We start from the raw sequence: 12,447 nt of genomic DNA, 5'->3' as shown, positions 1-12,447 counted from the left end.
ATACTTGTTTTCAAAACTCACTCAAGGAGGGATCTGAGTTTAAGGTGTTAAAAAATAGATTGCAAAATAAATGGAGAAAATGATTGCCACGAGATTAAATGGAAAACTATGAACTCTGATGAAGAGTGGGAATATATGGAATATAGAATATGCTTGGTGTGTTATGTGTGTGTTAATGTGTGTGTTTTGGTTGTTGGATGTAGTGGGATGTCAACATAGTTTCCTGACATGTTAAAGCGATCCTATTGACTGTCTTTGTCTTTGTCCGATGGGAATGTCCTCTCCATTGGTAAGTACTTATTTGTGCTTAACAAACAAATAAATAAACAAACATGCTTTATAGAAGTTTGGCACACAATCTCTTCGATCTTCATCAACTTCTTTTCCACGACCGTCACAGATGGCATCCTGCCTCTCCGTCTCCGCGTGTGTTGGCCACACTCCTAATTTAGGAGTTAAAGTAATTCCTCTGAATCCATCTGAAGCACTCGGGCGCGATAACGATGCGTGATAAGAGAAAGGCATCAGCATTTCTCTCGGTAACATTGGACACATTACTGAGAGGACAACGACCTAATTGACCTGTTTTAAGAACATTTTCATATTTGAAAAGTAAAGCTCTGCCGGCCGATTTACTCCGTGTGACGGCGGCTTTACAAATCCATTAGCCGAGGCTTTTATCTGCCTCCGTGTGATAGAGGGCCAAAACACCACGTTCACAAAAGAAGCCTGTGCTGATGTGTGTATAGCAACGCCTCTGCAGGACGCACTTTAAAACTGGTGTGTGTGTGTGTGTGTGTGTGTGTGTGTGTGTGTGTGTGTGTGTGTGTGTGTGTGTGTGTGTGTGTGTGTGTGTGTGTGTGTGTGTGTGTGTGTGTGTGTGTGTGTGTGTGTGTGTCATGTGATGACCTGCGAACCCTGCTGGATAATGTGCTAGTCAGAGGTGGGAAGTTGTGGAGTACAAATACTTCGTTACTGAACTTAAGTACATTTTTCTGGTATCAGTACTTTACTCTACTACTGACCACTTTTTACTTTCTACTTCTCACATGTTGAACTCAAATACCTGTACTTTCTACTTCTCACATGTTGAACACAAATACCTGTACTTTCTACTTCTTACATGTTGAACACAAATACCTGTACTTTCTACTTCTTACATGTTGAACACAAATACCTGTACTTTCTACTTCTCATGTTGAACTCAAATACCTGTACTTTCTACTTCTCACATGTTGAACTCAAATACCTGTACTTTCTACTTCTTACATGTTGAACTCAAATACCTGTACCTTCTACTTCTTACATGTTGAACCCAAATACCTGTACTTTCTACTTCTCTCATGTTGAACCCAAATACCTGTACTTTCTACTTCTCTCATGTTGAACCCAAATACCTGTACTTTCTACTTTTCACATGTTGAACCCAAATACCTGTACTTTCTACTTCTCTCATGTTGAACACAAATACCTGTACTTTCTACTTCTCACATGTTGAACTCAAATACCTGTACTTTCTACTTCTTACATGTTGAACTCAAATACCTGTACTTTCTACTTCTCACATGTTGAACTCAAATACCTGTACTTTCTACTTCTTACATGTTGAACCCAAATACCTGTACTTTCTACTTCTCATGTTGAACTCAAATACCTGTACTTTCTACTTCTCTCATGTTGAACCCAAATACCTGTACTTTCTACTTTTCACATGTTGAACCCAAATACCTGTACTTTCTACTTCTCTCATGTTGAACCCAAATACCTGTACTTTCTACTTTTCACATGTTGAACTCAAATACCTGTACTTTCTACTTCTCTCATGTTGAACCCAAATACCTGTACTTTCTACTTCTCTCATGTTGAACTCAAATACCTGTACTTTCTACTTCTTACATGTTGAACCCAAATACCTGTACTTTCTACTTCTCATGTTGAACTCAAATACCTGTACTTTCTACTTCTCTCATGTTGAACCCAAATACCTGTACTTTCTACTTTTCACATGTTGAACTCAAATACCTGTACTTTCTACTTCTCTCATGTTGAACTCAAATACCTGTACTTTCTACTTCTCTCATGTTGAACCCAAATACCTGTACTTTCTACTTCTCTCATGTTGAACTCAAATACCTGTACTTTCTACTTCTCTCATTTCCCAAACAGCTGGTTCCTTTAGTCTGAATGTGTGTTGGTGCGTGGTCATTATTCTTTAGAGTCACTGCGTGCCTATTGGTTGGAACACGATCCGTGTATCCATCACTTCCTGGTCTTCTCTAAAGAAGAGGGACCAATGGAAACGTTGTCATGTTGCCGTTGTTCAGCATGGAAACATTCATTAGCTAACAATGACATTATTGTTCTGTTAATATAAAGGGAGGTCAGGTACTCTTTAAAGCAGCTGCTAGCTATGGGTACTTTCTACTGAAGTACACTTCAAAGCCCTCTGTACTTCTACTTGAGTAAGGATGCGTGTACTCTTGCCCTCTCTGGTGCTAATCAGTCAAACGTCGTGCGGTTGTCTCTAGTTTTATCCTCAGCTCGTCCTCAGTGTCTCGTGTTGGATTATCTTCTCATGTGTCGAAACCCGGATTCTTGAGTGAACGTCTAATGCGGAGCGGTGAACTCAATTAGTGAGGCGTTCAGTTTCACCGTCACACAGGATGATGACACACGGCCTTAACTAAGCACCAACAACTTTACACTGTGTGAAGGACACACTATCAAGCAACTGCTCAACAACATCACCTGTGCTTCCCTTGAACCCTCGGGTGGGGCTTTGGGTAAGGATATTTCTCAATCTGAAATTCCATGGCCTTCACTTGTGTTCTGTAAAAACATTTCTTAAATATTTTGGACACATGATTAACCGTCTCCATATGTGTGGAGTATGTCCTTTATACAATACAAATATACGCATGGAGACTATTTCAAATAGAGCCACTACATACTGATACAGTGGGGCAACAAAGTATTTAGTCAGCCACCAACTGTGCAAGCTCTCACAGACCTGTAGCTTCTTCTCTCAGAGCCTCCTCTGTCCTCCACTCGGTAACTGTACTAATGGCACCTGTTTGAACTCGTTATCAGTATAAAAGACACCTGTCCACGACCTCAAACAGTCACACTCCAAACTCCACTACGGCCAAGACCAAAGAGCTGTCAAAGGACTCCAGAAACACAATGGTAGACCTGCACCAGGCTGGGAAGACTGCATCTGCAACAGGTAAGCAGCTTGGTGTGAAGAAATCAACTGTGGGAGCAATTATTAGAAAATGGAAGACATACAAGACCACTGATAATCTCCCTCGATCTGGGGCTCCACGCAGACCTCCCCTCGTGGGGTCAAAGTGATCACAAGAACGGTGAGCAAAGATCCCAGAACCACACGGGGGGACCGAGTCAATGACCTGCAGGGAGCTGGGACCAAAGGCTACCATCAGTAACACACTGCGCCGCCAGGGACTCAAACCCTGCAGTGCCAGACGTGTCCCCCTGCTGAAGCCAGTACACGTCCAGGCCCGTCTGAAGTGTGCTAGAGAGCATTGAGATCAGGGGTTGCCAACCTTCCTTGTGCCAGGGACCGGCAGATGCATAAAAAAAAAAATCGCGGACGGGTTGTCAATTTTAATATTTACTCGCCACCAGCAGCAACAGAGGCTATTTGTATGTAACAGCCTGAACAAATACTAGAACAATATGCATCCAAAACATATTAAAGTTTAAAAAAGAACCGGTGTCGGTTTTTAAACCAAAACGGGAAAACAGATAAATCAACGTTTTGGTTTTGTTTGTATGATTTACGGATAATCCAGTGATGGGAAAACAAGGAGAAGGCGCATTATGAAGGAGGGGTGTGTGTGTGTATGTGTGTGTGTGTGTGTGTGTGTGTGTGTGTGTGTGTGTGTGTGTGTGTGTGTGTGTGTGTGTGAGACACTGGCATTTGTTTTCAGAAGATATTATGATAGTGACGTTCGTTCCGGTGCACGTCCGACAGCATTTAGCACGACATCGAGATTAAACTAATTTATTTTGGGAACGCCCGCATATAGGCGACCTATGGAGTTAGCCAGACGTGTGTAAATTACTGTTCATGGTCATTTGAAAACAAATGCCGGTGTCGGACAAACACAGAGCAAAACACACACACGTTATTATAGGTTTCTTAAAATAGTTTTTTATCAGTGTTTTATTTTCTCTTCATAAAACTAATAAAAGGGGGAGTAAGTGTAGAGATGTGTGTGTGTGTGTGTGTGTGTGTGTGTGTGTGTGTGTGTGTGTGTGTGTGTGTGGTTAACACGTAGCAGCCTGCAGTCACTCGCTGTTCTATTGAAGGTAAACACGGCGAAGGCGGTGCGTAAAAAGGCACATCTCTACCCGCTGGTGCTGCACTTCTTCTCAGAGGCCGAGTTACCCGCTGCCTCCTGGTGCTGCCTGCAGCCATTTCGTGAAGTGAAGGAGGCTTTCCTTCAAACAGCTGCGGGCAGCAGATACCGTGAGAGTCCCGGACGTGAGTTCAAAGGCAGACTGGTTTACTCTGCTGTTTCCAATCCGGTGCTTAAACAAATCGCTCTACACCCCTGGCCGACGTGTCCTTAAAATGAAGTCCGAGTTTGAATATATCTCAAATAATGCACTGCCATTTCCCCGCATCAACACAACAGTCTGCAATGAAACGGTTGTCTCCTGTGCGCTCCTCTTTCTACTTAGCGCACCGGTAACTTTCTCGTGCGCACGAGAGGCTGAGACCCTGAGCCGCCGAATCCCTCTGAACAATAAAAGCCTTGGCATTTTTAACAGTTTTCTAGTGAAAGTTTAACCAGGCTACTGGATGAAATAATATGACTGGTATAGGTGCAAAAAATAAACACTTTTTGAAAAAAATATTATGATAAAATATTTGTATTACATTTACATCACATTGAGCTGACGCTTTTATCCAAAGCGACTTAAGTGCATTCGACCAACAAACTTGAAGAAAACAGAATCATAATGTACATCAGGTTTCATAGAGCCAAAACATTGCAAGTGCTACTCAACTGGCTTCAGGTAAGCCAGTCCTTTATTAGTATACAGGGTTTCCCACACAGACTATACTTGGGCGGGTCGCCCAGGTATATTAACGGCCGCCCAAGTATATTTCACGACCCATTTAGGTTTGGTTTTTTTTATAATTTTTTTTTTTATTCGTCCATGACCACAACGCCATCTGCGATCGATTAACTTGTGGACAATGATCCCTCGCTCCCTTGCTCTGATCTCGCCTCCTTCTGGCCTGTTAAGTGGCCTGCCTCACACAGGGTGACTGGCTGTCCACATGATGTGGCCTGCCGACATGGCCACTGTCATACAGATCATAAATCAAAGCCCTTGATCGGTCTCTGTGTGTCATTCAAGCTCGGATAAGCTCAGCTCAGGTGAGGTAAAGGACTCTGAGTGTTTAGATAGTTAACTTAGTCTAAGTTCTCAGTGGGTCTCAAACGGTGTGGTCACCATTTATGTAAACACATATTTCCATTTGAGAGGGTAGTGATTGGTCCAATGGATAGTGAGGTGGGCTGAAGATCGGAAGGCTGTGAGTTCAAATCCCGCCAGGAACACCCCCACTAGTGTGCCCTTGAGTAAGGCACTTAGCCCTTAGTTACTCCAGGGAGAATGTCCCTGTAATCGGTCATTATAAGTCGCTTTGGATAAAAGCGTCAGCTAAATGAAATGTAATGTGATTAGTAAAATATGCATGAATAAATAAATAAAAAGTTAACTGGGTGAAAAAAGGTAAGATACACTTTTAAAACTTGTTGAGAGAAAACTAGTCTTTGCTGCTGCCTCAAAGAGGAGCAGGGGGAGAGGAGGGAGACAGGAGAGGCTGATTCAGGAGCACAGACACACTCACAACTATAAATGAACCAAAAATAAATTAATAAACAAGTTTCAGTGTTTTTTTCATATTGGAAATGGTATGTTATTGGTTATGGCCATGATTTTATGATTATTGAAATGTATACAGTTCTGTTTAATATAGGTGTTTCCATAGATCTAGTCTCTTTATTTTCCCCTCAAAATGCACCAGATTGATGCATTTAACTCCAAAATAAAAAATAAAATCCTACCGGGGGGGCATGCCCCTGGACCCCCTAGAGGATTTGAGGTCGACCCCCACTAAAAATCACATGGATAGGTTCCTAAATACATTAATTTTTTTTAAATAGTAACCCATTTCCATATGTTCATGTGTGGGTAGTAGATTTAAACAATAGGGCTATCATTATGGGCCCTGCCTGAACCTGTTCGCTCTGCCATCGCGTGAAGGGTCTGCTAACAAGCGACCAACAGAAAGGTTAAAGTTGTTGCACGTCACCTCGTGACGTGCAACAACTTCTTGGAAGTAGTCTCAGGTGCTACGTCGCAGCATTCAGAGTAATTTGCTCCCATTGGGCTCAGCGCGTCATAGAGCGAGCATTCCATTGGATGAGAGGGCATGCTATGAGAGCTGGTCAGAGGGATGCGTTCAAATTTAGTCGGTAATTTGAGGAACTGTCGAAAATTAATGGCGAACGCAGATAAAGTTGAGCTCGAAAATCCTCCAGCATCATTGAAGTCTCCGGTTTGGGAACATTTTGGTTTCGCAGTTACGAACAAGGATGACGGACAAAGACAGGTGGACCGAACCAAAGCTGTTTGTCGGCATTGTTCAACTAACATTGGTTACGCGGCTAACAATACATCAAACTTGCACACTCTTGAAAAGGCATCACCCGAACGTGAATATAACCGGTACCAAAAGAAAAAAGACTGAAGTGCAAACCCAACTCCCGCTAGCATTTGAGCCTCCACCACTCGCAAAGAGTTCAGACCGAGCCAAAGCTATTACAAACGCCAAATATCCTTATTTTGCCATGTTAGCAAAGCGCTACCTGGCTGTATCTGCTACCTCTGTCCCTAGCGAGGGTTTTCTCCACAGCAGGAGACGTTGCTAGTGCCAGCAGATCTGCCCTTTCAGCAAGCCATGTGGAACAAGTACATCTTTCTTTAAACAACATGAAAATACAATGACAAGCAAGTCCTAATGTCAAACTGCTGCTTAGGTGCTAGTACAGTACAGTTCAGATACAGATTATTTCAGTTCATCGAAATGCTGCACCTTAATGTTCATTTGATTATATTTTGTATTTATTTGAGTGAATACATTATTCACAGTTTAATAATAATAAAAATATATATATATATGTTTTGTTTTGTGAAAAAAAATTCTGCTGTACCGAAAACGTACCGAACCGAACCGTGACCAAAAAACCGAGGTACGTACCGAACCGAAATGTTTGTGAACCGTTACACCCCTACTACATACTGATATACACCTGAACATCAGCAGGAGAGGACTCTTTAAAGTAGAGACACTACATACTGATATACACCTGAACATCAGCAGAGAGGACTCTTTAAAGTAGAGACACTACATACTGATATACACCTGAACATCAGCAGAGAGGACTCTTTAAAGTAGAGACACTACATACTGATATACACCTGAACATCAGCAGGAGAGGACTCTTTAAAGTAGAGACACTACATACTGATATACACCTGAACATCAGCAGGAGAGGACTCTTTAAAGTAGAGACACTACATACTGATATACACCTGAACATCAGCAGGAGAGGACTCTTTAAAGTAGAGACACTACATACTGATATACACCTGAACATCAGCAGGAGAGGACTCTTTAAAGTAGAGACACTACATACTGATATACACCTGAACATCAGCAGGAGAGGACTCTTTAAAGTAGAGACACTACATACTGATATACACCTGAACATCAGCAGGAGAGGACTCTTTAAAGTAGAGACACTACATACTGATATACACCTGAACATCAGCAGGAGAGGACTCTTTAAAGTAGAGACACTACATACTGATATACACCTGAACATCAGCAGGAGAGGACTCTTTAAAGTAGAGACACTACATACTGATATACACCTGAACATCAGCAGGAGAGGACTCTTTAAAGTAGAGACACTACATACTGATATACACCTGAACATCAGCAGGAGAGGACTCTTTAAAGTAGAGACACTACATACTGATATACACCTGAACATCAGCAGGAGAGGACTCTTTAAAGTAGAGACACTACATACTGATATACACCTGAACATCAGCAGGAGAGGACTCTTTAAAGTAGAGACACTACATACTGATATACACCTGAACATCAGCAGGAGAGGACTCTTTAAAGTAGAGACACTACATGCTGATATACACCTGAACATCAGCAGGAGAGGACTCTTTAAAGTAGAGACACTACATGCTGATATACACCTGAACATCAGCAGGAGAGGACTCTTTAAAGTAGAGACACTACATACTGATATACAGCTGAACATGAGCAGGAGAGGACTCTTTAAAGTAGAGACACTACATACTGATATACACCTGAACATCAGCAGGAGAGGACTCTTTAAAGTAGAGACACTACATACTGATATACACCTGAACATCAGCAGGAGAGGACTCTTTAAAGTAGAGACACTATATACTGATATACACCTGAACATCAGAGGAGAGGACTCTTTAAAGTAGAGACACTACATACTGATATACACCTGAACATCAGCAGGAGAGGACTCTTTAAAGTAGAGACACTACATACTGATATACACCTGAACATCAGCAGGAGAGGACTCTTTAAAGTAGAGACACTACATGCTGATATACACCTGAACATCAGCAGGAGAGGACTCTTTAAAGTAGAGACACTACATACTGATATACACCTGAACATCAGCAGGAGAGGACTCTTTAAAGTAGAGACACTACATACTGATATACAGCTGAACATGAGCAGGAGAGGACTCTTTAAAGTAGAGACACTACATACTGATATACACCTGAACATCAGCAGGAGAGGACTCTTTAAAGTAGAGACACTATATACTGATATACACCTGAACATCAGAGGAGAGGACTCTTTAAAGTAGAGACACTACATACTGATATACACCTGAACATCAGCAGGAGAGGACTCTTTAAAGTAGAGACACTATATACTGATATACACCTGAACATCAGAGGAGAGGACTCTTTAAAGTAGAGACACTACATACTGATATACACCTGAACATCAGCAGGAGAGGACTCTTTAAAGTAGAGACACTACATACTGATAAACACCTGAACATCAGCAGGAGAGGACTCTTTAAAGTAGAGACACTACACACTGATATACACCTGAACATCAGCAGGAGGGGACTCTTTAAAGTAGAGACACTACACACTGATATACACCTGAACATCAGCAGGAGAGGACTCTTTAAAGTAGAGACACTACATACTGATATACACCTGAACATCAGCAGGAGAGGACTCTTTAAAGTAGAGACACTACACACCTGAACATCAGCAGGAGAGGACTCTTTAAAGTAGAGACACTACATACTGATATACACCTGAACATCAGCAGGAGAGGACTCTTTAAAGTAGAGACACTACATACTGATATACACCTGAACATCAGCAGGAGGGGACTCTTTAAAGTAGAGACACTACACACTGATATACACCTAAACATCAGCAGGAGAGGACTCTTTAAAGTAGAGACACTACATACTGATATACACCTGAACATCAGCAGGAGAGGACTCTTTAAAGTAGAGACACTACACACTGATATACACCTGAACATCAGCAGGAGAGGACTCTTTAAAGTAGAGACACTACATACTGATATACAGCTGAACATCAGCAGGAGAGGACTCTTTAAAGTAGAGACACTACATACTGATATACACCTGAACATCAGCAGGAGAGGACTCTTTAAAGTAGAGACACTACATACTGATATACACCTGAACATCAGCAGGAGAGGACTCTTTAAAGTAGAGACACTACATACTGATATACACCTGAACATCAGCAGGAGAGGACTCTTTAAAGTTCTCTTTTGGTCAACACAGGATTTGTAGGGTTAGTATTGTCGAAGACAGAACTGAATACCTTCGGGTCTAACACACATTATTGCTCTTCTAGTCCGTTATAGAAGCCGTTCACTAATTGATTAATTATTCATTGTTACGCAGCAGACAATCGATTGAGTAAGCAGATTTCAATCTGTCACAACTCGAATAGAAACGACACGACAAACTACGACCGGCTGAAGAACGGCTTCGCTTGGAGTTATTTGAGATACAAACAATCAAACGTCACAGGTACACCCTGAAGTCACAGCACGGAGGGCGTTTGGTTTGCTTAACAAAGTCTTTACATCTCTTTAAATCCAAAGCATATATATTCAATTTAATACGACATAACTCAATTTGAGCCTGGAGGAGCATTTTTAAATTATACGGTAGTTAAATAGTTAATCAAGTATTAAAAAAACTTCTAATTTAGATGTCGATAGGAACTTTTTGGGACCAACACAAAACTTGTACAGCATAGTATGCATGCAAACGGCTAAATATATGGCATTGTTTGAAGCATGTTAGCTCGTTACTTGCAACCAGTATAAGTGAACGCAGTTGCGTTTGATTCACTCATGTGAATCAAACCTTCAGGTACGCAAAGTCATTTAGATGTTTTAGTGGGTTATTCCTTTAAAGTCTACCACCTGTGGCCGTGCTAGCCTCCTTACGAGTACCTCAGCTCAAACACCAGCGATATGCTTTAAACCAGGGGTCTCAAACTCGAGGCCCGGGGGCCAAATCCGGCCCGCGACTTCATTTTATGTGGCCCCGCAAGAGCTTGCATAGAATATAATCCGTTTATTATACGGTTACATGCCACTTTACAGAAGCACGTTGCCCATAAACTACATGTCCCACAATGCATCTCGTTTTGTGACATGCGCACTGAAGAGACTTGCAATTATTTGCCCTGGACTTCTGTTTTCAGACGTAGTTCATTACTAAGTTATTATTAGGGATGCCAGCGATTATTCGATACAGTCTCCTTAATCGAATATTATTTTTAAAAATCGATTTTATTTATATAAAAAAAATATATATGTTTTTTTTTTTTTTCTGGCTTAGTTTCAACCAAAATATATATATGCTAATAATAGTAATAATCGATTATTATTCGCCAGGGCTGCCGAATAATCGATTTTGATCATGGTCAGTTTCTGGCAACCCTAGTTATTATCCTATCCCATAATAATCCAATTCAGAGGCGATAATGTAATATAATACATTATTTTATATATATATATTATATATTTATATAGTTACAACCGGCCCTTTGAGTGCAACCTTTATGCGAATGTGGCCCGCGATGAAATTGAGTTTGACACCCCTGCTTTAAACTGTCTGTCACGAGTCATCTGAAAAATATCCGACTACATTTGGGTCTTAGCGCTAAATTGGCTTCTTTGAACCCGTCAGAGTTACCGCGTCTCCACCAGGAAGGCAGAGCAGAACCCGTTTAGCAAAGCACTCAGGAACGTGACTGCATTAATGCTGAGTCGTAATTAGACAACAATGCAAAGTGACTCAAGCATCAGCCTCATGGGTCCGCCGGGCTAAAGCACGCTTCACGTCGCTGAAAGCTCATCTTAAAACCCACACCGACACAAAGCGAAACCGCCTGAAGGAAGGAAACGCACATGTGCCAACTTTGAAAAATGGTTAGCAGTAGCGTAAAGCTAATGGTAGCGGAGTCAAACGGGATACAGCATGCGGTGATGAATGATCCGACGGCAGATGGGTTGTGGGCGAGGATCCGTTAATAAATGATCACGTTGTAGAGAGGAGGCTAATGTTAACATGGCAACTAATATCGACAGGTCGATGAACCCTGGCAGCCCGGATGAAACGGTGTTCTGGAACCAGTGACGAGGGCAGGGCCTTGTGACTGATCAGTGGATCGATAAAGTGGCTTCATGCACATTCTTCAAATGGATGTAAGTCGATTGAGGATACCGGAATTGATTTGCTTTTGCAGAAAATCCTTTAATGTAATCGTTTTCTGATGGACACGATGCTGTATATTCATTAGTGTGTGAAACGCAGTGTCTGGATCAGTGCCTTCTGCTGATCTGAAGTCAGTCAGCCAGTCAGTCAGTCAGTCAGTCAGTCAGTCAGCCAGTCAGCCAGCCAGTCAGTCAGCCAGCCAGTCAGCCAGCCAGTCAGCCAGCCAGTCAGCCAGCCAGTCAGCCAGCCAGTCAGCCAGCCAGTCAGTCAGTCAGCCAGCCAGCCAGTCAGTCAGTCAGTCAGCCAGCCAGTCAGCCAGTCAGTCAGCCAGTCAGTCAGTCAGTCAGCCAGCCAGTCAGCCAGTCAGCCAGTCAGTCAGCCAGCCAGCCAGTCAGCCAGCCAGTCAGTCAGTCAGTCAGCCAGCCAGTCAGCCAGTCAGTCAGTCAGTCAGTCAGCCAGCCAGTCAGCCAGCCAGTCAGTCAGCCAGCCAGCCAGCCAGTCAGCCAGTCAGCCAGTCAGTCAGCCAGTCAGCCAG

General features: G+C 42.3%; 1 protein-coding gene across 1 annotated transcript in view; it reads right to left on the bottom strand.

Moving 5' to 3' along the window:
- Positions 1-12,447, bottom strand: part of grk3 (G protein-coupled receptor kinase 3) — a gene marked incomplete at its 3' end in the record, with an annotated part of 72,889 nt that overhangs the window by 57,422 nt on the left and 3,020 nt on the right. The gene's annotated exons all lie outside the window — the stretch shown is intronic.

The sequence above is a fragment of the Pseudochaenichthys georgianus genome, unplaced genomic scaffold, assembly GCF_902827115.2.
Source record: "Pseudochaenichthys georgianus unplaced genomic scaffold, fPseGeo1.2 scaffold_728_arrow_ctg1, whole genome shotgun sequence".
NCBI classification, from domain to species: Eukaryota; Metazoa; Chordata; class Actinopteri; order Perciformes; family Channichthyidae; genus Pseudochaenichthys; species Pseudochaenichthys georgianus.
Note: the sequence above shows the minus strand (reverse complement) of the source record. Positions and strands in the feature narration are given on the sequence as shown.